This window comes from Bombina bombina, chromosome 9 (assembly GCF_027579735.1).
Source record: "Bombina bombina isolate aBomBom1 chromosome 9, aBomBom1.pri, whole genome shotgun sequence".
In the NCBI taxonomy this organism is placed as follows: Eukaryota; Metazoa; Chordata; class Amphibia; order Anura; family Bombinatoridae; genus Bombina; species Bombina bombina.
The window spans coordinates 266,909,899-266,936,063 of record NC_069507.1 but is presented as its reverse complement, the minus strand read 5'-3'; positions in this window follow the sequence as shown (position 1 = coordinate 266,936,063).

Genomic DNA, 26,165 nt, shown 5'->3' with positions numbered 1-26,165 from the left:
ACAGGCTCATCAGGCATCATTTACAACCATGACATTGACATTCATTCACAGACAATCATTATGATTGCTTGTGAATGAGTGTCAATATGTCATGTATAGTTTGTAGGAGGCATGGCATGACAGCACAGTACAGTGTGTGTATGTATATATATATATATATATATATATATGTATATATATATATATATATGTGTATATATATATATATACATATATATAGACACATATATATATATATATATATATATATATATATAAAAATATATATATATATTATAGATATATATATATAGACACATATATATACACATATATATACATAAATATATATATATTATATATATATATATATATTTTTTTTTTTTTTTTGTATATATATATATATATATATATATACATATATATCCTGTATAAGGCTACAATGTGTGATTTTGTAACATTTTGGGATGGTGCTGTGCCACAGGATTTTTTAATGTAATAAAGTGTGCCACGGCCAATAAAAGGTTGCAAATCACTGGGTTAGAGTATGTAAGAGATATTTACCTATCAGGATTCCCTCTGGCATTTGGCCCTCCTGGAACCGATGGTAGATGGTAGAATTCCGGAGGACGAAGGAATCGTGATTGCAGCCAGGGAGTCCAGATCGAACACTCATCACCCTCAACCTGGCATCACAGATGACCTGGATATTCAGCGAGTGATTGAATATCCTATCCCGGTAGGGCTCTTCTTCATCACTGGTAGGCTGCACTAAGATGTGTGTGCAGTCGATGGCCCCCAATACCCTTGGCAATCCAGCTCGATGGTAGAACTGGAGCTTGACAGCATGCCACTCCTCCGGTGTGTTTGGGAAGTGGACATGATGGACTAGGCGTCAGTGCAAAGCATCCAGGACAACCTTCAGATGACGTGAGAAGGTTGTCTGGCTCATACCAATGCCTAGACCTGTCACAGCCTGGAATGACCCAGTTGCCAAGAAATAGAGGACCGCAAGCAGCTTTACCATCCCAGGGATTGCCCTCGTTCTTCTAGTGAGTGGCTTGAGAGAGTCGGCAATCTCTACATAGAGCCTCTCAATAGAGGCCCTATCCAGTCGAAATCGACGGATCACCTCTCGGTCACTGAGGGCATGGAGCCCAATCCTTGGGTAGAAAACCCTTGGCACTCGCCGGCGTCTTCCGTGTTGTATTGCAGTTATCAAAACACCCGTCTTGCCCTGCGTCTCCTTAATAAAAGCACAAAATGGACAACATTGAGGATGTCCATCCTCAAAGAAAGAACCAAACAATAATAATGAAAAGCAGTGATTGAACAGCCCCTTTTATAACGCCTAGTTTCACAGATGTGAACGTTTTCAGTAATTGACTAAATTGGTGCAGCAATCATTACCTAAGACATGACTTGCACATTTTGTTAACTATCGCGTCATATTACGCTCAATTAAAGTGACTAATTGATCAAATACTAAATACTAGTGACGTATATGTCTTTTTTATCGCGTCATTTGACGAGCACAATACGATGTTCATAAACATATCTTGATAACCATTTCAGGTGAGTATAACCTGTAAGAAATGCAGGTGTCTGTGCAATTATCAAAATTATTTATTCAAAACACATGAGTATGTTGCTCTAGTTTCAATGTTATTTCATATTTTTCTGTTTGGATGGCAGCATTATGAAGGTGAAAAAGGTCAGTGATTACTGTGTTTTACTATTAAATATTAGAGAATGAAGAATTTTCAATCCTAAGTAACAAAAAGAATGCAGTGTTGAACATTATGTGAAATATTTTGTTATTCTTGATGTGATTCCTAATAACATTTAAAAAACAAATGTATTTTGAAAGTGCAGTTAAACATTGACATAAAGCTGTGACATTTATAATTGCATTTTAGCTACAAAAAGGGATCCTAGCAAATGACTGAAATCTGTTCAATGTATTTTGAAAGTACAAAGTTACACAGTGACATAAAGCCATGAAATTTATAAGGGCATTTTATCTCCAAAAAGGGATACTAGCAACTGACTTAAAAACATGACTATCAAACATTATCCTAGTGATTTACCTTATAAGCCTCAACGATGCTGCCATCCAAACAAAATCGGAATTCATATAATGCCGATGTAAATTTGCATGTGTTTTGGATAATTGATTGATAGCCTAATTTGTATTGTGTGTAATTAAATAATAGCCTCTTTTGTATTGTGTATAATTAATTGATAGCATTATTGCTGTGCATTGTTTTGATTATTTTCCTATCCTTTGTGTGCATGTGTTTTTCATTTTCAAAATTATAACATTTGCTGTGCATTGTTTTCATTCTTTTCCTATCCTTTGTGTGCATGTGTTTTTCATTTTCAAAATTATAACATTTGCTGTGCATTGTTTTCATTCTTTTCCTATCCTTTGTGTGCATGTGTTTTTCATTTCCCTAAACTGTAACATTTGCTGTGCAGTGTTTCCATTCTTTTCCTATCCTTTGTGTGCATGTGTTTTTCATTTCCCTAAACTGTAAGATTTGCTGTGCAGTGTTTTCATTCTTTTCCTATCCTTTGTGTGCATGTGTTTTTCATTTCCCTAAACTGTAAGATTTGCTGTGCATTGTTTTCATTCTTTTCCTATCCTTTGTGTGCATGTGTTTTTCATTTCCCTAAACTGTAACAATTGCTGTGCAGTGTTTTCATTCTTTTCCTATCCTTTGTGTGCATGTGTTTTTCATTTCCCTAAACTGTAACATTTGCTGTGCAGTGTTTTCATTCTTTTCCTATCCTTTGTGTGCATGTGTTTTTCATTTCCCTAAACTGTAACATTTGCTGTGCAGTGTTTTCATTCTTTTCCTATACTTTGTGTGCATGTGTTTTTCATTTTCAACATTATAACATTTGCTGTGCAAAGGATATGAAAAGAATGAAAACACTGCACAGCAATTGTTACAGTTTGGAAAATGAAAAACACATGCACACAAAGGATAGGAAAATAATGAAAACAATGCACAGCAAATGTTATAATTTTGAAAATGAAAAACACATGCACACAAAGGATAGGAAAAGAATGAAAACACTGCACAGCAATTGTTACAGTTTGGAAAATGAAAAACACATTTACACAAAGGATAGGAAAAGAATGAAAACAATGCACAGCAAATGTTATAATTTTGAAAATGAAAAACACATTTAAACAATGTTTTCATTCTTTTCCTATCCTTTGTGTGCATGTGTTTTTCATTTTCCAAACTGTAACAATTGCTGTGCAGTGTTTTCATTCTTTTCCTATACTTTGTGTGCATGTGTTTTTCATTTTCAAAATTATAACATTTGCTGTGCATTGTTTTCATTCTTTTCCTATCCTTTGTGTGCATGTGTTTTTCATTTCCCTAAACTTTAACAATTGCAAAATAAATACATATTTGTTTTCCATAGAGTTTTATTAGGTGACATGATCGACTCGAGCAGCACCGAATATAGCAGTTACCCGATTTCCATTGACTACTATAGGATCCGCGACCTCTGAGGCGGCGGATTGAAAATGAGGTACGCTGCGTCGGATAAGACGCGAGCGTAAGTGGTCATTTTTTGATAACTATCAGAAAGCTTCTAATTGTGTCGAAGAGCAGGGCGAAAGCAATGAATTCCAAAAGTTTTCCAGAGGTTTTCGACTCGAACCGATCTGCGTCGAATTGAGAGCGCCGAATCGTATGTTACGTCACAAAAATCAACTTCTTCTGATTTAGACACTTTGATAACTGAGGCGAAGCGATTTCGTGACATGTACAACGCGGATTTCCGACGGATTCAAAGTAGACACTTTGATAACTACCCCCCACAAGCTGATGAGATGCTCAGACAGCCATGAAGGGCAGGAACATTCTGAGCTATCAGGCAGTGATAGTGACATTTACTAGGGCACAGATAGTAAAGGAGAGCAGGGACATTCTGAGTTCTAAGGCGGAGATGGTGACATTTCTAATAACCACTAAGAAGTTAAATAGGTAAAATCCTGCTCAGAAGTTGAACGCAGTGCAGGTCCAAAGGAGGAAGCTGCAAGGGATTGGAGGGTACCTGGAACGTGATTAGTTAACTGTCTGTGTTCTGCTCAGGAGCTGCATTGGTTACGGGTATTGACTGAGACTTATAGAGTTAGGAGATGCAAGGGAGGAACACACTAGTGTCCATCACAATCTTGCACTTTTTTGGCAGATAATGATTTCTGATCATTTACAGTGATTCTTTCAAGTGATCACAATAAAAAATGTTTCTACTGTTTTAAATTATTACCTCCTGAAAAAACATAAAATCATTATTTGCTTTGTTATGCTTCTGAGCTCATTACCAAAAAACTGAATGAGCAACATGAGCGGCAAACAAAACCGCAATTTCACGTGTTTAGTGAATGCATCACAGGATAAAGGGTCTGTTTGCTGATTTATACCATTATAATAGGATACGTGCGCAGTTAACCTGTTGTGCTCCAAAACTGTAGTGATATGTGTGTGTGGTTTTTAAGGGATTTAAACAGGGGCGTTATGGGTATTGCCTTGGGATGTGTGCTTATAAATAATCTTATAAAATGAATTGATTGAGTCAGCAGCATTTGCTTTTGTTTAGTGACATCACTTCCTAATATCATCCAATGAGGTTGCAGCGATTGCAGTTGTTTTGCTCATGTGCATAATAAATCTTACAATCAACAACTTTGTGGGTACTTGATAAGAAGTGGAAAAGTGTTATATTGGGTTTATCAAGTTTTCTTAGTTGTGTAATTCAGTAACTGAAACAAAATGCATCATATATGTATGTTAAAGGGACAGTCTACACCAGAATTTTTATTGTTTAAAAAGATAGATAATCCCTTTATTACCCATTTCCTAGTTTTGCACAACCAACACAGTTAAATAAATACACTTTTTACCTCTGTGATTACCTTGTATCTGAGCCTCTTCAAACTGCCCCCCTATTTCAGTTTTTTTGACAGACATCCATGTTAGCCAATCAGAGCTGGCTCACCTGAACTCCACATGCATGAGCACAGTGTTATTTATATGGCACACATGAACTAACACCCTCTAGTGGTGAAAAACTGTCAAAATGCCCTGAGAGAAGAGGCGGCCTTCAAGGGCTTAGAAATTAGCATATGAACCTCCTAGGTTTAGCTTTCAACTAAGAATACCAAAAGAACAAAGCAAAATTGGTGATAAAAGTAAACTGGAAAATTGTTTAAAATGACATTCTCTATCTTAATCATGAAAGTTTATTTTGGACTAGACTGTCCCTTTAAGTAGAGAATTTGAATTGTGATTTGTAAAACAGGACTGGCAAATACACATCTACAGGTGAAACTCAAAAAATTAGAATATCGTGCAAAAGTTTATTTATTTCACTAATGCAACTTAAAAGGTGAAACTAATATATGAGATAGACTCATTACACGCAAAGCAAGATAGTTCAAGCCGTGATTTGTCATAATTGTGATGATTATGGCTTACAGTTCATGAAAACCCCGAATCCACAATCTCAGAAAATTAGAATATTACATGCAATCAATAAAACAAGGATTGTACATACCTGTAGAACAATATCGGACCTCTGAAAAGTATAAGCATGCATACTGTATGTACTCAGTTCTTGGTTTGGGACCCTTTTGCAGCAATTACTGCCTCAATGCGGCGTGGCATGGAAGCTATCAGCCTGTGGCACTACTGAGGTGTTATGTAAGGCCAGGATGCTTCAATAGCGGCCTTCAGCTCTTCTGCATTGTTCGGTCTCATGTCTCTCATCTTTCTCTTGGCAATGCCCCATAGATTCTCTATTGTGTTCAGGTCAGGCAAGTTTGCTGGTCAAATCAAGCACAGTAATCCCACAGTCATTGAACAAAAGTTTTGGTGCTTTTGGCAGTGTGGGCAGGTGCCAAGTCCTGCTGGAAAATTAAGTCAGCATCCCCATAGAGCTCGTCTGCGGAAGGAAGCATGAAGCGCTCCAAAATCTCCTGGTAGACGGCTGCGTTGACCCTGGACTTAATGAAGCACAGTGGACCAGCACCAGCAGATGACATGGCTCCCCAAATCAACACTTTGGAAACTTCACACTGGACTTCAAGCATCTTGCAGTGTGTGCCTCTACATTCTTCCTCCATACTCTGGTCCTTGGTTTCCAAATGAGATGCAAAATTTGCTCTCATCAGAAAAGAGGACTTTGGACCACTGAGCAACAGACCAGGTCTGTTTTTCTTTAGCCCAGGTAAGACACTTCTGACGTTGTTTGTTGTTCAGGAGTGGCTTGACAAGAGGAATACGACATTTGAAGCCCATGTCCAGGATCCGTCTGTGTGTGGTGGTTCTTGTGAAAGTCCCCAACACTTTTGAATGGCCTTTTCCTGACAATCCTCTCCAGGCTGCGGTCATCCCTGCTGCTTGTGCACCTTTTTCTTCCACACTTTTCCCTTCCACATAACTTTCTATTAATGTGCTTTGATACAGCACTTTGGGAACATCCAACTTCTTTTGCAATTACCTTTTGAGGATTTCCCTCCTTATGGAGGGTGTCAATGATGGTTTTCTGCACAACTGTCAGGTCAGCAGTCTTTCCCATGATTGTGATTCCTACTGAACCAGACTGAGACCATTTAAATGCTCAGGAACCCTGTGCAGGTGTTATGGCTTAATTAGCTGATTAGAGTGGGACACTTTGAGCCTAGAATATTGCACCTTTTCACAATATTCTAATTTTCTGAGATTGTGGATTTGGGGTTTTCATGAGCTGTAAGCCATAATCATCACAATTATGACAAATCACGGCTTGAACTATCTTGCTTTGCATGTAATGAGTCTCTCTCATATATTAGTTTCACCTTTCAAGTTGCATTAGTGAAATAAATTAACTTTTGCACGATATTCAAATTTTTCGAGTTTCACCTGTAGTGCTATCTAAGACAGTGGATATATTCTTCCTTATTTAGGGCTGCATTACAAGTAGCACAGTATTAAGCTTTTTCACTAGCGTGCTAATACCGTAAGCTTTTTACCCAGGCAGGTTAGTGTGCGTATTACAAGTTAAACATAAATTGTTTGCGTGCAAAGCTCAGGACTTTGAATACTGTAACTGGTTAACTTCTGCCCTTCAAGCACATTAAAAAACTAAACAAAAAGCTACCACTTATCACTCTCGCACTAACCTGACCATGCTTGACCAAGTGAGCTTAACCAGACATGAGTTAGGAATATTTTACATACCAATATTCTTCACATAGAAGAAAATATTTTTATTTTTAAATATATCGCCTATAGTACGAGTTTTGCGCTATAGAGGGTGCGAAACGTACGCAACAAAAGTTGTGTTATTCCACCCTCCATAGCTCTGCTATTACGAGTTACTGAAAAGCCTCCTTGTGCATGCGATACGGTGGTGTTAAGCTCCATAACGCACAAAATCCAAGGGCTGCTTTTATGTGCTCGCGCACGCTTTCCCCCATAGACATCAATTGGGAGAGAGTGTTAGAAAACAAACTAACACCTGAAGCGCGGAATGAAAAGCTCCGTAACAAAACCCCATTTATGTCTAATGGGAAAAAAGTTATGTTTAAACCTAGCACCCTAACATAACCCCCAAGTCTAAACACCCTAATCTGCCTCCCCCGACATTGCCAACACCAAAATAAAGTTATTAACCCCTAAACCTCTGGCCTCCCACATCACCGCCACTAAATAAACCTATTAATCCCAAAACCACCAGCCCCCCACATCGCAAAAAACTAAATTAAACTATTAACCCCTATACCTAACAACCCCATAACTTTATGTTAAAATTACAATATCCCTATCTTAAAATAAATAAAAACTTACCTGTGAAATAAAAAAAAACTAAGTTTAAACTAACATAACTATTATACTAAACTATTATACTAAAATTAAAATAACTACCAATTAAATAAACTAAATTACTCATAAAAAAAACCCTTACACTACTAAAAAAACTCTAAAATTACAAAAAATAAAAAATACTAAATTACAAAAAATAACAAACAAAACTATCCAAAATAAAACAATTACACCTAATCTAATAGCCCTGTAAAAATAAAAAAGCCCCCAAAATAAAAAAAAATCCTAGCCTACAATAAACCACCAATAGCCCTTAAAATGGCATTTTGTAGGGCATTGCCCTAAAGAAATCAGCTCTTTTACCTGTAAAAAAATTAAAAAAAAACCCCAACAGTAAAAGCCACCACCCAACCCACCCACAAAAACTAACTAACAAAAACCTAAGCTACTCATTGCCCTGAAAAGGGCAATTGTATGGGCATTGCCCTTAAAAGGACATTCAGCTCTTTTACATTGCCCTTAAAAGGACATTCAGCTCTTTTAAAAAAGCCCAAACCCTAATCTAAAAAAAAAACACCCCAAAAAAGTTAAAAAAAACCTAACACTAACCCCCAATGATCCACTTACAGTTTCCAAAGTCCGTACATCCAGACGGCGAGAAGTCTTCATCCAGGCAGCGAGGTCTTCATCCATCCAGGTGGCATCTTCTATCTTCATCCAGGCGACATCTTCTATCTTCATCCTGGTGGCGTCTTCTATCTTCATCCCGGCGTCACGGAGTGGGTCCATCCTTGAACACATCCGGCGTGAAGCGTCCTCTTCATACAGTCACAGCCATACACTGAATCTTCAATGCAAGGGAGCCTTTTCAAAATGGCATATTGGCTAATTTGGCTATTGGCTAATTTGATTTTTGAAATTCAAATCAGCCAATAGGATGAGAGCTACTGAAATTCTATTGGCTATTCAAATCAGCCAATAGAATTTAAGTAGCTCTCATCCTATTGGCTGATTTGAATAGCCAAAAGGATTTCAGTAGCTCTCATCCTACTGGCTGATTTGAATTTCAAAAATGAAATTAGCCAGTAGGAGTGCACGGGACGCCATTTTGAAAAGGGTCCATCTGTGCTATCGGAGTGCTTTAGGTAGAGTCTGTATATCCTGGGTGTGGTTTCTGTGCCATCAATGTGCTTCAGGCAGGGTCTGTATGTCCTGATGAGGTCTCTGTGCAATATGTGTGCTTTGGTTAGGGTCTGTATGTGCTGGGTGAGGATTCTATGCCATCTCTTTGCTTAAGGTAGAGTCTATATGTCCTGGGTGAGGTCTATGTGCCATCCGTGTGCTTTGGGTAGGGTCTGTATGACCTGGGCGAGGTCTCTGTACCATCTGTATTCATTAGTTAGGGTATGTATGTCCTGGGTGACCCCCAGGACATACATACCCTGTGCCATTGGTGTGCTTTAGGTAGAATCTGTATGTCCTGGTGAGGTCTCTGTGACATCAGTGTGCTCTGAGTAGGACCAGTGAGATGGTAAATAGATTACACTATGACTATAGTAACCTTTAATATTTCTGAACTCCACGTCAGCAGTTTTACACATACAGTGCCAGGATTGGATTCCATGCTGTAGTGAGAAGAGAAGCCTGACACTTGTTTTCCATCGCTCGTCATTCTGCTTTACATAAACAGGAAGCTGGCACCAAGCTTTAGCAACAACCTTGGGGCAAAATGTAATTATACAAATTTATATTAAGACCAATAAATCAGATACAGAAGCTGATGAGGTGCTCAGACAGCCATGAAGGGCAGGAACATTCTGAGGTCTCAGGCAGTGACAGTGACATTTACTGGGGCACAGATAGTAAAGGAGAGCAGGGACATTCTGAGTTTGGAGGCGGTTATGGTGACATTTCTCCATTACTGACCCTAGATATGTGTATAATAACCACTAAGAAGTTTAATAGGTAAAATCCTGCTAAGAAGTTGAACGCAGTGCAGGTCCAAAGGAGGAAGCTGCAAGGGATTGGAGGGTACCTGGAACGTGATTGGTTAACTGTGTTCTGCTCAGGAGCTGCATTGGTTACGGGTATTGACTGAGACTTATGGAGTTAGGAGATGCAAGGGAGGAACACACTAGAGTCCATCACAATCTTGCACTTTTTTGGCAGATAATGATTTCTGATCATTTACAGTGATTCTTTCCAGTGATCACAATAAAAAATGTTTCTACTGTTTTAAATTATTACCTCCTGAGAAACATAAAATCATTATTTGCTTTGTTATGCTTCTGAGCTCATTACCAAAAAACTGAATGAGCAACATGAGCGGCAAACAAAACCGCAATTTATAGGATACGTGCGCAGTTAACCTGTCGTGCTCCAAAACTGTAGTGATATGTTTGAGTGATTTTTTTTTATTTATTTTTTTATTTTCAAAATGTTTATTTTCAGCATAATTGTTAACTCAATGGGGCAATCATACTTGCGGTGAGGTGGTAGGGATTCTGCCATTTTTTACTGAAAACGTCTTGAAAATCACTGTATTGAGGAGGTAAGCTCTGAGCAGGTTCTGGACTTTGCAGCAGTAGGTTCCGTGGGTAACATGTTTGTTCACAGTAACTGGACGTTAGATCAACGGCCAAACTTCTCCAATTTATACTGGGTTGATGTAGCTGTAACCAGTCTAAACCTAAAACTATTGGGAATATGGGTGAGGGCAGAACGTCAAATACAAGATACTCAGTATGTCCTGTGGGTGTGGTTACCAGTATAGGAATAGTGTTGTGCATTATAGGACCTGATGATATCGTTGCACCATCAATAACTCGAATCACAACTGGGGTTTGCTTAACCACAAGTGGAATTTTATTATTTACAGTGAAAGTACAATCTATATAATTCCCTGAAGCTCCGGAGTCTATGATGGCATCAATTCTCGTTCGGTTTTGGTCCCACTGCAAAAATAGTGATAATAGACAGTGATTTGGTTTTAGGTTTTTAGTGATAGCGGACTGTATATTTGTACACTTACTTCTTTTAGTACGTAGAAGTAGTGGGCAATCCTTCACATTGTGACTGGGATTAGCGCAGTACATGCACAATTGTTGAGATCTTCGTTGGTACCTTTCTTCTTTTGATAACGGACCTTGTATAAACCCTATATCCATTGCTTCAGGAAGATTTTTTGTAGCCCCTTGAGAGAATGAGGGGTCAGTATACTGGGTTCTTGAGGGTCGAGGGGTATAATCCGTTGTTTAGCGTTCTGCCTTCCTCTCTCTGAGATGCCTATCGATTTGTACTACTAATTTCATTAGTTCTTCAAGCGTGTTAGGAGGATCTGTGCGAGCAAGCTCATCCTTTATAGGCTCTGAGAGCCCTAGCCTAAATTGATTTTTCAGTGCCACTGAATTCCACTGGGAGTCCGTAGCGTAGCATTTAAATTCAGTGATGTATTCTTCAGCGTTTTTCTTTCCTTGTTTTAGAGCTCTCATTTTTTTTTCTGCTGTGTTCTGGATATTGATATCCTGATAGAGATCATCCATTGCTTTTAGGAAATCTTCCAAAGAGCTCAGAATTGGATCATCATTTTCATAAAACTGATCGGCCCAGGCCCTGGGTTCTCCTCTTAAGAAGGAGATAACTGTAAGAACCTTTATTCTATCAGTGTTGTAAGTTTTTTTTCTTAAGTCAAACAGTAAATTACAGGCGTTTTTAAACTGTCTATATAACTTCCTATCACCATGAAAGGTATCCGGTTGAGATACCAATGGTTCTGGAATAGTATCGGGTAGACTTGCCTTTTGTTGTATTGAATCCTTAATAATTTTATGCAGAGTTTGATTTTCCAGCTGTAGTTCCCTTAAACCATGATTAAGCTGATCCACACGTTGGGATAAACTGTATACAAATTGCGGCAGCTCTGCTGGATCCATTTTGTTTAATTGTTGGGCTTAGTATTATGTGAAGGAATTAATCTAGTTTAATAACCTGTAAGTTATTAGGAATTGTATTTTATAATAGGATCTCAATTGCAGGTACTGCTAGTAACTAAATTAGTGGTTTGTGTCACCTTAGTCTCTGCTTCCAATGAGGAGATGAAAGTAGAACAACTGGCAGTGATATTTTAGTAGAATGAGTAATGGTACAGCAGGCTCTGTGTGAATGTTCACAAGGGCTGTGGATAAAACTGTCACTGAGGCAAATAGGTATACTTCTGAGTTGTTGTCTCAGATGCGATATGGAGACAAAGTGAACAGATATTCTCTCCTACGGTATCTGCAGAGATGTGCTGCTTAGACTGGGTAACGGCTGATCCGGAGTTGAGTGATGCGCGTGATGTCAGAAAGAGGCGGAGATTAGATTCGGAGTAACGGACCGCACATACAGCTTGTATAGCTTCGGTCTCCCTCCGGTAAGTTGATTCTGCCTCCAGTTATGCCTCTTATGGCTGAAAGTGGATGACAAGTGTAGAGGAAAAGGTGTTATCTCAGACAGCTGAAATCACAGTGCGGTATATGCTGCGGCTCTGATTCCTCCTATTCACCTATAAGTCCGGTCATGTCAATGAAACACATAGATGAATCCGTCAATAGCTTAGTCCATGAGTAGATATAATCCAAAAGTGGCATAGAATAGCAACAGATAAATGAGAAAGCCAAGTAGAAAATGATCCTCACATTCACCAGCTAAGAAACAGTTTTCAATACTAAGCACCTGTCTACAGGAAACAGGATAACTTTATAGGCAAAGTAGGAGGGGCCAGATATGGAGTGACAGGAGTCCTGACAGTACCGTTAACTCATACTCTCGTATTTGGGGCTGAGTAAAGGGCCATTGACATGTTTAAAAAGGCTTTTGGTATCCCCATCTCACTCATTGCCCGCTGCATAAAAGGCCAACCCACCCTATCAAAGGCCTTCTCCGCATCGGTCGAGAATAAGACCATTGGAACCCCTGTCACTTTTGCATGATTCATTAATTGTATGACTTTGGAGATGTTGTCCCTTGCCTCTCTCCCGGGCACAAACCCTACCTGAGCACTGGAGATCAAGCTGGGTACCATTTTAATCAGCCTATTTGCTAAAATCTTGGCCAGTATCTTCATGTCAGTATTAATCAAAGAGATTGGTCTAAAATTTCCTGGGCATATAGCCGGTTTACCCGGTTTGGCTAATACTGTGATGTGCGCTTCAAGAAGTGCCCTAGATAGTGCAGGGTCATCTCTGAGTTTGTTAAACAAGTGTAACATATGTATAGCTAGAGCTCCCTCACATTTTTTATAGTAACTTGATTTAAACCCATCTGGGCCAGGGCTTTTACTTGAAGGGTAGTCTTTAATGGCCTGGTGGAGTTCTTCTTTCGATATTGGGGCGGCTAAGGAATCAGCTGCTTCTTTGTCTAAAGTTGGGAGCCTTAAGTCTTTAAAATATTGGTTGGTTTGCTCTTTGAATGCGGGATTATCTTGTGTTCTAGTATAGTCTACGTTATATAGTTTGTTATAGTAGTTCTGAAATGTAGCAGCGATTGTAGGGCTATCTTTAACTGTTTGACCTTCTGGTGTGACAAGGGAATGTATATATGTACTTAGTTGTTTCCTTCTCAGGTTTCTGGCTAGGATCTTGCCTGGTTTATTTCCACCTTTGTAGTAATACTGTTTGAGGAATAATGCCTTATGTTGATGGATTTCGGTCAAGTGTTGTTTAAGTGTGAGTCTAACGTCAGTAAGTTCGGTTGTAATTATGTTGTCAGAAGGGGTTTTTTATGATTAGTTTCTAAGGAGCTAATTTTGTGTGTGTGTGTGGTTTTTAAGGGATTTAAACAGGGGCGTTATGGGTATTGCCTTGGGATGTGTGCTTATAAATAATCTTATAAAATGAATTGATTGAGTCAGCAGCATTTGCTTTTGTTTAGTGACATCTCTTCCTAATATCATCCAATGAGGTTGCAGCGATTGCAGTTGTTTTGCTCATGTGCATAATAAATCTTACAATCAACAACTTTGTGGGTACTTGATAAGAAGTGGAAAAGTGTTATCGTGGGTTTATCAAGTTTTCTTAGCTGTGGAATTCAGTAACTGAAACAAAATGCATCATATATGTATGTTAAAGGGACAGTCTACACCAGACTTTTTATTGTTTAAAAAGATAGATAATCCCTTTATTACCCATTTCCTAGTTTTGCACAACCAACACAGTTATATAAATACACTTTTTACCTCTGTGATTACCTTGTATCTGAGCCTCTTCAAACTGCCCCCCTATTTCAGTTCTTTTGACAGACATCCATGTTAGCCAATCAGAGCTGGCTCACCTGAACTCCACATGCATGAGCACAGCGTTATCTATATGACACACATGCACTAACACCCTCTAGTGGTGAAAAACTGTCAAAATGCGCTGAGAGAAGAGGCGGCCTTCAAGGGCTTAGAAATTAGCATATGAACCTCCTAGGTTTAGCTTTCAACTAAGAATACCAAAAGAACAAAGCAAAATTGGTGATAAAAGTAAATTGGAAAATTGTTATTGTATGTTAAGTAGAGAATTTTAATTCTGATTTGTAAAACAGGACTGGCAAATACACATCTAGTGTTATCTAAGACAGTGGATATATTCTTCCTTATTTAGGGCTGCATTACAAGTAGCGCAGTATTACGTTTTTTCACTAGCGTGCTAATACCGTAAGCTTTTTACCCAGGCAGGTTAGTGTGCGTATTACAAGTTAAACGTAAATTGTTTGCGTGCAAACTTCAGGACTTTGAATACTGTAACTGGTTAACTTCTGCCCTTCAATTGAGCGCATTAAAAAACTAAACAAAAAAGCTACCACTTATCATTCTCGCACTAACCTGACCATGCTTGACCAAGTGTGCTTAACCAGACATGAGTTAGGAATATTTTTCATACCAATATTCTTTACATAGAAGAAAATCTTTTTATTTTTAAATATATCGCCTAGAGTACGAGTTTTGCGCTATAGAGGGTGCAAAACGTACGCAACAAAAGTTATTATTTCACCCTCCATAGCACTGCCATTACGAGTTACTGAAAAGCCCCCTTGTGCGTGCGATACGGTGGCGTTAAGCTCCATAACGCACAAAATCCAAGGGCTGCTTTGACGTGCTTGTGCACTCTTTTCCCCATAGACATCAATTGGGAGAGAGTGTTAGAAAACAAACTAACACCTGAAGCCCAGAATGAAAAGCTACGTAACGCAACCCCATTTATGTCTATGGGGAAAAAAAGTAACGTTTAAACCTAGCACCCAAACTTAAACCCCAAGTCTAAACACCCCTAATCTGCCACCTCCGACATTGCCGACACCAAAATAAAGTTATTAACCCCTAATCTGCCGCTCCCGACATCGCTGCCACTAATACTAGTTATTAACCCTATTCCGCCGCTTCCCAAAATCGCCGCCACTATAATAAATTTATTAACCCCTATTCCCCCGCCACCCCAATGTTGGGACACTATAATAAAGCTATTAACCCCTATTCCGCCACTCCCTGACATCGCCGCCACTAAATAAAGTTATTAACCTCTAAACCTCTAGCCTCCCACATCACCGCCACTAAATAAACCTATTAACCCCTAAACCGGCAGCCCCCCATCACAAAAAACTAAATTAAACTATTAACCCCTATACCTAACAACCCCCTAACTTTATATTAAAATATCCCTATATTAAAATAAATAAAAACTTACCTGTGAAATTAAAAAAAGCTAAGTTTAAACTATATATTAACCTAACATAACTATTATACTAAAATTAAAATGACTACCAATTAAATAAACTAAATTGCACATTAAAAAAACTAACACTACTAAAAAAATGTAAGTCTAAAATTACAAAAAATAAAAAAATACTAAATTACAAAAAATAACAAACACTAAATTACGAAAAATAACAAATCTATTAAAATTTAAACAATTACACCTAATCTAATAGCCCTGTAAAAATAAAAAAGCACCCCAAAATAAAAAAAAAACCCTAGCCTACAATAAACCACCAATAGCCGTTAAAAGGGCCTTTTGTAGGGCATTGCCCTAAAGAAATCATCTCGTTTACCTGTAAAAAAAATACAAAGACCAACGAACAGTAAAAGCCACCACCCAACCAACCCCCTAAAATAAAAAACCTTACTCTAACAAAAACCTAAGCTACCCATTGCCCTGAAAAGGGCATTTGTATGGGCATTGCCCTTAAAAGGGCATTCAGCTCTTTTAAAAAAAGCCCAAACCCTAATATAAAAAAAAACACACAAAAAAAGTAAAAAAAAAACAACTAACACTTACCCCCGACAATCCACTTACAGTTTCCAAAGTCCAGACATCCAGGCAGCAAGGTCTTCATCCACTCAGGCGGCGTCTTCTATCTTCATCCCGGCGGCGCGGAGTGGGTCCATCCTTGAAGACATCCGGCGCGGAGCGTCCTCTTCATACGGTCACCGCCGTACACTGAATCTTCAATGCAAGGGAGCCTTTCAAAATGGCGTCCCTTGCATTCCTATTGGCTAATTTGATTTTTTAAATTCAAATCAGCCAATAGGATGAGAGCTACTGACATTTTATTGGCTATTCAAATCAGCCAATAGAATCTCAGTAGCTCTCATCCTATTGGCAGATTTGAACAGCCAATAGGATTTCAGTAGCTCTCATCCTATTGGCTGATTTAAATTTCAAAAATCAAATCAGCCTTGCATTGAAGATTCAGTGTACAGCGGTGACCGTATGAAGAGGACGCTCCGCGCAGGGTGTCTTCAAGCATGGACCCGCTCCGTGCCACCAGGATGAAAATAGAAGACGCCGCCGGGATGAAGATAGAAGATGCCGCCTGGATGAAGATAGAAGACGCCGCCTAGAAGGATGAAGACGTCGCCGCCTGGATGAAGACTTCTCGCCTCCTGGATGTCCGGACTTCAGAAACTGTAAGTGGATCGTCGGGGGTTAGTGTTAGTTTTTTTTAACTTTTTTTGGGTGGGTTGTTTTTTTAGATTAGGGTTTGGGCTTTTTTAAGAGCTGAATGCCCTTTTAAGGGCAATGCCCATACAAATGCCCTTTTCAGGGCAATGAGTAGCTTAGGTTTTTGTTAGAGTTAGTTTTTTTATTTTGGGGGGTTGGTTGGGTGGTGGCTTTTACTGTTGGAGGGTCTTTGTATTTTTTTACTGGTAAAAAAGCTGATTTCTTTAGGGAAATGCCCTACAAAAGGCCCTTTTAAGGGCTATTGGTAGTGTACTGTAGACTAGGGCTTTTTTTATTTTGGGGGGCTTTTTTATTTTTATAGGGCTATTAGATTAGGTGTAATTGTTTTTATTTTGGATAATTTAGTTTGTTATTTTCTGTAATTTAGTATTTTTTATTTTTTGTAATTTTAGACTTACATTTTTTTAGTAGTGTTATTTTGTTTTTTTTAATGTGTAATTTAGTTTATGTAATTGGTAGTTATTTTAATTTAGTATAATAGTTATGTATGGTTAATTGTTAGTTTAAACTTAGGTTTTTTTAATTTTACAGGTAAGGTTTTTATTTTAAGATAGGGATCTTGTAATTTTAACATAAAGTTAGGGGGCGTGTTAGGTTTAGGGGTTAATAGTTTAATTTAGTTTTTTGCGATGTGGGGGCTGGCAGTTTAGGGGTTAATAGGTTTATTTAGTGGCGGTGATGTTGGAGGCTAGAGGTTTAAGGGTTAATAACTTTATTTAGTGGCGGCGATTTCGGGGAGCGGCGGAATAGGGGTTAATAGCTTTATTATAGTGTCAGCAATGTTGGGGTGCAGGGAAATAGGGGTTAATAATTTTATTATAATGGTGGCGATGTCAGGGAGCGGCAGAATAGGGGTAAATAACTTTTATTAGTAGCAGAGATGTTGGGAGTGACAGATTAGGGGTTTATACGTTTTAAATAGTGTTTGCGATGCGGGAGGGCGGTGGAATAGGGGTTAATAGGTAGTTTATGGGTATTAGTGTACTTTGTAACATTTTAGTTATGAGTTTTGTGAAAGATTTTTGTTGCCCAACACTCATATCTACTGCTTTCAGATACGGAATGGATCGTGTCAGCATAGGCTGGAACGCAAGCATTTTAGCCTCACCGCACAACCTGTAATCCCGGCTCTATGGAAATCCCACGCAAAAACATCAAATTTTTTTAGTGCGAGATTGACGTTGTGTTACAGGTTAAAAAGCTGCGTTACTATTTTTACGCTGACATTTCCATTTTTTTAGCGTTAAAACCGTAACGCAAAACTCGTAATCTAGGTGTATATGTCTAAATACATATCTATACCTATATGAATATACATATATATAGGTAGATAGATAGAAAGATGATAGATAGATACAAAACACAGAGGCCTAGATTTGGAGTTTGGCGGTAGCCGTCAAAACCAGCGTTAGAGGCTCCTAACGCTGGTTTTGGCCGCCCGCTGGTATTTGGAGTCAGTGATTAAAGGGTCTAACGCTCACTTTTCAGCCGCGACTTTTCCATACCGCAGATCCCCCTACGCCATTTGCGTATCCTATCTTTTAAATGGGATCTTCCTAACGCCGGTATTTAGAGTCGTTTCTGAAGTGAGCGTTAGAGCTCTAACGACAAAACTCCAGCCGCCTGAAAATAGCAGGAGTTAAGAGCTTTCTGGGCTAACGCCGGTTCATAAAGCTCTTAACTACTGTACCCTAAAGTACACTAACACCCATAAACTACCTATGTACCCCTAAACCGAGGTCCTCCCACATCGCCACCACTCGATTAAATTTTTTAACCCCTAATCTGCCGACCGCCACCTACGTTATACTTATGTACCCCTAATCTGCTGCCCCTAACCCCGCCGACCCCTGTATTACATTTATTAACCCCTAACCTGCCCCCCACAACGTCGCCGCCAGCTACTTAAAATAATTAACCCATAATCTTCCGACCGCAAAGCGCCGCCACCTACGTTATCCCTATGTACCCCTAATCTGCTGCCCCTAACACCGCCGACCCCTATATTATATTTATTAACCCCTAATCTGCCCCCCTCAACGTCGCCGACACCTGCCTACACTTATTAACCCCTAATCTGCCGAGCGGACCTGAGCGCTACTATAATAAAGTTATTAACCCCTAACCCGCCTCACTAACCCTATCATAAATAGTATTAACCCCTAATCTGCCCTCCCTAACATCGCCGACACCTAACTTCAATTATTAACCCCTAATCTGCTGACCGGAGCTCACCGCTATTCTAATAAATGGATTAACCCCTAAAGCTAAGTCTAACCCTAACACTAACACCCCCCTAACTTAAATATAATTTACATCTAACGAAATAAATTAACTCTTATTAAATAAATGATTCCTATTTAAAGCTAAATACTTACCTGTAAAATAAATCCTAATATAGCTACAATATAAATTATAATTATATTATAGCTATTTTAGGATTAATATTTATTTTACAGGCAACTTTGTAATTATTTTAACCAGGTACAATAGCTATTAAATAGTTAAGAACTATTTAATAGTTACCTAGTGAAAATAATAACAAATTTACCTGTAAAATAAATCCTAACCTAAGATATAATTAAACCTAACACTACCCTATCAATAAATTAATTAAATAAACTACCTACAATTACCTACAATTAACCTAACACTACACTATCAATAAATTAATTAAACACAATTCCTACAAATAAATACAATTAAATAAACTAGCTAAAGTACAAAAAATAAAAAAGAACTAAGTTACAAAAAATAAAAAAATATTTACAAACATAAGAAAAATATTACAACAATTTTAAACTAATTACACCTACTCTAAGCCCCCTAATAAAATAACAAAGACCCCCAAAATAAAAAATTCCCTACCCTATTCTAAATTAAAAAAGGTAAAAGCTCTTTTACCTTACCAGCCCTGAACAGGGCCCTTTGCGGGGCATGCCCCAAGAATTTCAGCTCTTTTGCCTGTAAAAGAATAAATACAATACCCCCCCCCCCAACATTACAACCCACCACCCACATACCCCTAATCTAACCCAAACCCCCCTTAAATAAACCTAACACTAAGCCCCTGAAGATCTTCCTACCTTGTCTTCACCATCCAGGTTCACCGATCCGTCCTGAAGAGCTCCTCCGATGTCCTGATCCAAGCCCAAGCGGGGGGCTGAAGAGGTCCATGATCCGGTCAAAGTCTTCATCCAAGCGGGGCAGAAGAGGATCTTCCATCCGATTGAAGTCATCATCCAGGCGGCATCTTCTATGGTCTTCCATCCGGAGCGAAGCGGCAGGATCCTGAAGACCTCCAGCGCGGAACATCCATCCGGACCGACGACTGAACGACGAATGACTGTTCCTTTAAGGGACGTCATCCAAGATGGCGTCCCTCGAATTCCGATTGGCTGATAGGATTCTATCAGCCAATCGGAATTAAGGTAGGAATTTTCTGATTGGCTGATGGAATCAGCCAATCAGAATCTAGTTCAATCCGATTGGCTGATCCAATCAGCCAATCAGATTGAGCTCGCATTCTATTGGCTGATCGGAACAGCCAATAGAATGCGAGCTCAATCTGATTGGCTGATTGGATCAGCCAATCGGATTGAACTTGATTCTGATTGGCTGATTCCATCAGCCAATCAGAAAATTCCTACCTTAATTCCGATTGGCTGATAGAATCCTATCAGCCAATCGGAATTCGAGGGACGCCATCTTGGATGACGTCCCTTAAAGGAACAGTCATTCGTCGTTCAGTCGTCGGTCCGGATGGATGTTCCGCGCTGGAGGTCTTCAGGATCCTGCCGCTTCGCTCCGGATGGAAGACCATAGAAGATGCCGCCTGGATGATGACTTCAATCGGATGGAAGATCCTCTTCTGCCCCGCTTGGATGAAGACTTTGACCGGATCATGGACCTCTTCAGCCCCCCGCTTGGGCTTGGATCAGGACATCGGAGGAGCTCTTCAGGACGGATCGGTGAACCTGGATGGTGAAGACAAGGTAGGAAGATCTTCAGGGGCTTAGTGTTAGGTTTATTTAAGGGGGGTTTGGGTTAGATTAGGGGTATGTGGGTGGTGGGTTGTAATGTTGGGGGGGGGGGTATTGTATTTATTCTTTTACAGGCAAAAGAGCTGAAATTCTTGGGGCATGCCCCGCAAAGGGCCCTGTTCAGGGCTGGTAAGGTAAAAGAGCTTTTACCTTTTTTAATTTAGAATAGGGTAGGGAATTTTTTATTTTGGGGGTCTTTGTTATTTTATTAGGGGGCTTAGAGTAGGTGTAATTAGTTTAAAATTGTTGTAATATTTTTCTTATGTTTGTAAATATTTTTTTATTTTTTGTAACTTAGTTCTTTTTTATTTTTTGTACTTTAGCTAGTTTATTTAATTGTATTTATTTGTAGGAATTGTGTTTAATTAATTTATTGATAGTGTAGTGTTAGGTTAATTGTAGGTAATTGTAGGTAGTTTATTTAATTAATTTATTGATAGGGTAGTGTTAGGTTTAATTATATCTTAGGTTAGGATTTATTTTACAGGTAAATTTGTTATTATTTAAACTAGGTAACTATTAAATAGTTCTTAACTATTTAATAGCTATTGTACCTGGTTAAAATAATTACAAAGTTGCCTGTAAAATAAATATTAATCCTAAAATAGCTATAATATAATTATAATTTATATTGTAGCTATATTAGGATTTATTTTACAGGTAAGTATTTAGCTTTAAATAGGAATCATTTATTTAATAAGAGTTAATTTATTTCGTTAGATGTAAATTATATTTAAGTTAGGGGGGTGTTAGTGTTAGTGTTAGACTTAGCTTTAGGGGTTAATCCATTTATTAGAATAGCGGTGAGCTCCAGTCGGCAGATTAGGGGTTAATAATTGAAGTTAGGTGTCGGCGATGTTAGGGAGGGCAGATTAGGGGTTAATACTATTTATGATAGGGTTAGTGAGGCGGATTAGGGGTTAATAACTTTATTATAGTAGCGGTGCGGTCCGCTCGGCAGATTAGGGGTTAATAAGTGTAGGCAGGTGTCGGCGACGTTGTGGGGGGCAGATTAGGGGTTAATAAATATAATCTAGGGGTCGGCGGTGTTAGGGGCAGCAGATTAGGGGTACATAGGGATAACGTAGGTTGCGGCGGTTTACGGAGCGGCAGATTAGGGGTTAAAAAAAATATGCAGGGGTCAGCGATAGCGGGAGCGGCATATTAAGGGTTAATAAGTGTAAGGTTAGGGGTGTTTAGACTCGGGGTACATGTTAGAGTGTTAGGTGCAGACGTAGGAAGTGTTTCCCCATAGGAAACAATGGGGCTGCGTTAGGAGCTGAACGCTGCTTTTTTGCAGGTGTTAGGTTTTTTTTCAGCTCAAACAGCCCCATTGTTTCCTATGGGAGAATCGTGCACGAGCACGTTTTTGAGGCTGGCCGCGTCCGTAAGCAACTCTGGTATCGAGAGTTGCATTTGCGGTAAAAATGCTCTACGCTCCTTTTTTGGAGCCTAACGCAGCATTTGTTTGAACTCTCGATACCAGAGTTAAATTTATGGTGCGGCCAGAAAAAAACCCGCGGAGCGTTAACAGCCCTTCTACCGCCAAACTCCAAATCTAGGCCAGAGAATGTTCAGCACTCACTTACAAGCTCTCAGCTAAGTGAAAATGGAAGAGTTAGTTAGCGCATTTGGCCAAATGGGACAAGCCCAGGTACCACCTCAAGGTCTCTGTGTGTGTTGTATTAAAACAGGCCTGTCTGTTTTGTGTATATATATATATATATATATATATATATATATATATATATAAATATATATATATACACACAAAACATATCCTGTTAAAATGTTAGCTGTGTTAAAACAGTATTTTGAAGCAAAAAAACTGAGAATTTGCATATCTAATTTGCATAACTTACCCAGAATTCTCTTGTGCATTGGTAACATTGTATATGAGGTATTTCTGGGGAAAAGCAAGCGGGGATTCTTGCCTAGATGTGCTAATTTTACATTGATTGATTTATATATATATATATATATATATATATATATTTATTTTTATATATATATATATATATATATATATATATATAAATATCTATTTAAAAATACATAGAACGTTTGCCCCTATGTGAGGAACATTGGAATACAGTAAAACACATTTTTAAATACTAAAACATTAAATACTAAAACTTGGAAAAACATTTTATTCAATATTAAAGTATTTGAGTGGAAAGGGCTCTAAAGTATTTGTGTATATATGTATGTACACATACACTATGGCCTCTATTTATCAAAGTGTCAACTGTGCTGCATTCGCCGGCACCAATATGCTCGCCTAACATCGCCTAACATCGCTGCCGCGGACCTGAATACGCTCTCCAAAGTTACCAAAAAAGCTGTCAAAAAGCCGCGCACCAAGTACGGCGCGATGAGCAGTGGACTGTTATTAACTAATAGTCATCGATCTCACTGCTCTTCGGCTTTTTCCCAGCTTTATTGGTATACTGTCACTAAACACCCACACTAAACTAAACAGTTTTACCCCTATCCCGCTGCTCACAGACCCCACCACAACTAAATAAAGTTATCCCCTAAACCTCCGCTCCCGGAGCCCACCACAACTCGAATAAAGTTATTAACCCCTAAACCACCGCTCCCGGACCCCGCCGCAACAAAATAAACTTATTAACCACTAAACCGCCACTCCCGGAGCCCACAGCCACCTACATTATGTTATTAACCCCTAATCTGCCGCCCCTACACCGCCGCCACCTACATTACATTTATTAACCCCTAATCTGCCACCCCCAATGTCGCCGCCACTATACTAAATTTATTAACCCCTAAACCTAAGTCTAACCCTAACCCTAACACCCCCTAGCTTAAATATTATTTAAATAAATCTAAATAAAATTACTATCATTAACTAAATTATTCCTATTTAAAACTAAATACTTACCTATAAAATAAACCCTAAGATAGGTACAATATAACTAATAATTACATCGTATCTATTATTATATTTTTATTTTACAGGCAAGTTTGTATTGATTTTAACTAGGTAGAATAGTTATTAAATAGTTATTAACTATTTAATAACTACCTAGCTAAAAGAAATACAAATTTACCTGTAAAATAAAACCTATCCTAAGTTACAATTACACCTAACACTACACTACAATTAATTAAATTAACTAAATTAACAACAATTAAATAAATTAAATACAATTAGCTAAAGTACAAAACCCCCCCACTAAATTACAGAAAATAAAAAAACAAATTACAGATATTGAAACTAATTACACCTAATCTAATAGCCCTATCAAAATAAAAAAATCCCTAGCCTAAACTAAACTACCAATAGCCCTTAAAAGGGCCTTTTGCGGTTCATTGCCCCAAAGTAATCAGCTCTTTTACCTGTAAAGAAAAAATACAAACAACTCCCCAATAGTAAAACCCACCACCCACACAACCAACCCCCCAACTAAAACCCTAACTGAAAAAACCTAAGCTCCCCATTGCCCTGAAAAGGGCATTTGGATGGGCATTGCCCTTAAAAGGGCAGTTAGCTCTTTTGCAGGCCCAAAGCCCTAACCTAAAAAATAAACCCACCCAATACACCCTTAAAAAAATCCTAACACTAACCCCATGAAGATTCACTTACCGGGAGACGTCTTTATCGAAGCGGAAAGATGTCCTCAGCGAATCCGGCAGAAGTGGTCCTCCAGACGGGCAGAAGTGGTCCTCCAGACGGGCAGAAGTCTTCATCCAGACGGCATTGTCTATCTTCATCCTTCCAGCGCGGAGCAAGTCCATCTTCAAGACATCCGACGTGGAGCATCCTCCTCCAAGACGTCTTCTTGCTGAATGAATATCACGTTAAGTGACGTCATCCAAGATGGCATCCCTTCGATTCCAATCGGAATTAAGGTAGAAAAAATCCTATTGGCTAATGCAATCAGCCAATAGGATTGAGCTGGCATTCTATTGGCTGTTCCAATCACCCAAAAGAATGCAAGCTCAATCCTATTGGCTGATTGGATCAGCCAATAGGATTGAAGTTCAATCCTATTGGCTGATTGCATCAGCCATTAGGATTTTTTCTACCTTAATTCCGATTGAATTCTATCAGCCAATCGGAATCGAAGGGACGCCATTTTGGATTACGTCACTTAAAGTGATATTCATTCAGCAAGAAGACGTCGTTGGAAGAGGATGCTCCGCGTTGGATGTCTTGAAGATGGACCCGCTCCACGCCGGAAGGATGAAGATAGAAGATGCCGTCTGGATGAAGACTTCTGCCCGTCTGGAGGACCACTTCTGCCCATCTGGAGGACCACTTCTGCCCGTCTGGAGGACCACTTCTGCCGGATTCGTTGAGGTCATCTTGCTGCTTGGATGAAGACGTCTCCCGGTAAGTGAATCTTCATGGGGTTAGTGTTAGGATTTTTTTAACGGTGTATTGGGTGGGTTTATTTTTTAGGTTAGGGCTTTGGACCTACAAAAGAGCTAACTGCCCTTTTAAGGGCAATGGGGAGCTTAGGTTTTTTTTAGTTAGGGTTTTATTTGGGGGGTTGGTTGTGTGGGTGGTGCGTTTTACTGTTTGGGGGGGTTGTTTGTATTTTTTTAACAGGTAAAAGAGCTGATTACTTTGGGCCATGGCCCGCAAAAGTCCCTTTTAAGGGCTATTGGTAGTTTAGTTTAGGCTAGGGTTTTTTTTATTTTGGGGGGGCTTTTTTTATTTTGATAGGGCTATTAGATTAGGTGTAATTAGTTTAAATATCTGTAATTTGTTTTGTTTTTTCTGTAATTTAGTGTTTTTTTGTACTTTAGCTAATTGTATTTAATTTATTTAATTGTTAATTTAGTTAATTTATTTAATTATAGTGTAGTGTTAAGTGTTAGTGTAACTTAGGTTAGGTTTTATTTCACAGGTAAATTTGTATTTCTTTTAGCTAGGTAGTTATTAAATAGTTAATAACTATTTAATAACTATTCTACCTAGTTAAAATAAATACAAACTTGCCTGTAAAATAAAAATAAACCCTAAGCTAGATACAATGTAACTATTAGTTATATTGTAGCTATCTTAGGGTTTATTTTATAGGTAAGTATTTAGTTTTAAATAGGAATAATTTAGTTAATGATAGTAATATTTAGTTAGATTTATTTAAATTATATTTAAGTTAGGGGTTGTTAGGGTTAGGGTTAGACTTAGGTTTAGAGATTAATATCTTTAGTATAGTAGCGGCGACGTTGGGGGCGGCAGATTAAAGGGTTAATAAATGTTGGTAGGTGGCGGCGATGTTAAGGGCAGCAGATTAGGGGTTAATAACATAATGTAGGTGGCGGCGGTGTCGGGGCGGCAGATAAGGGGTGTT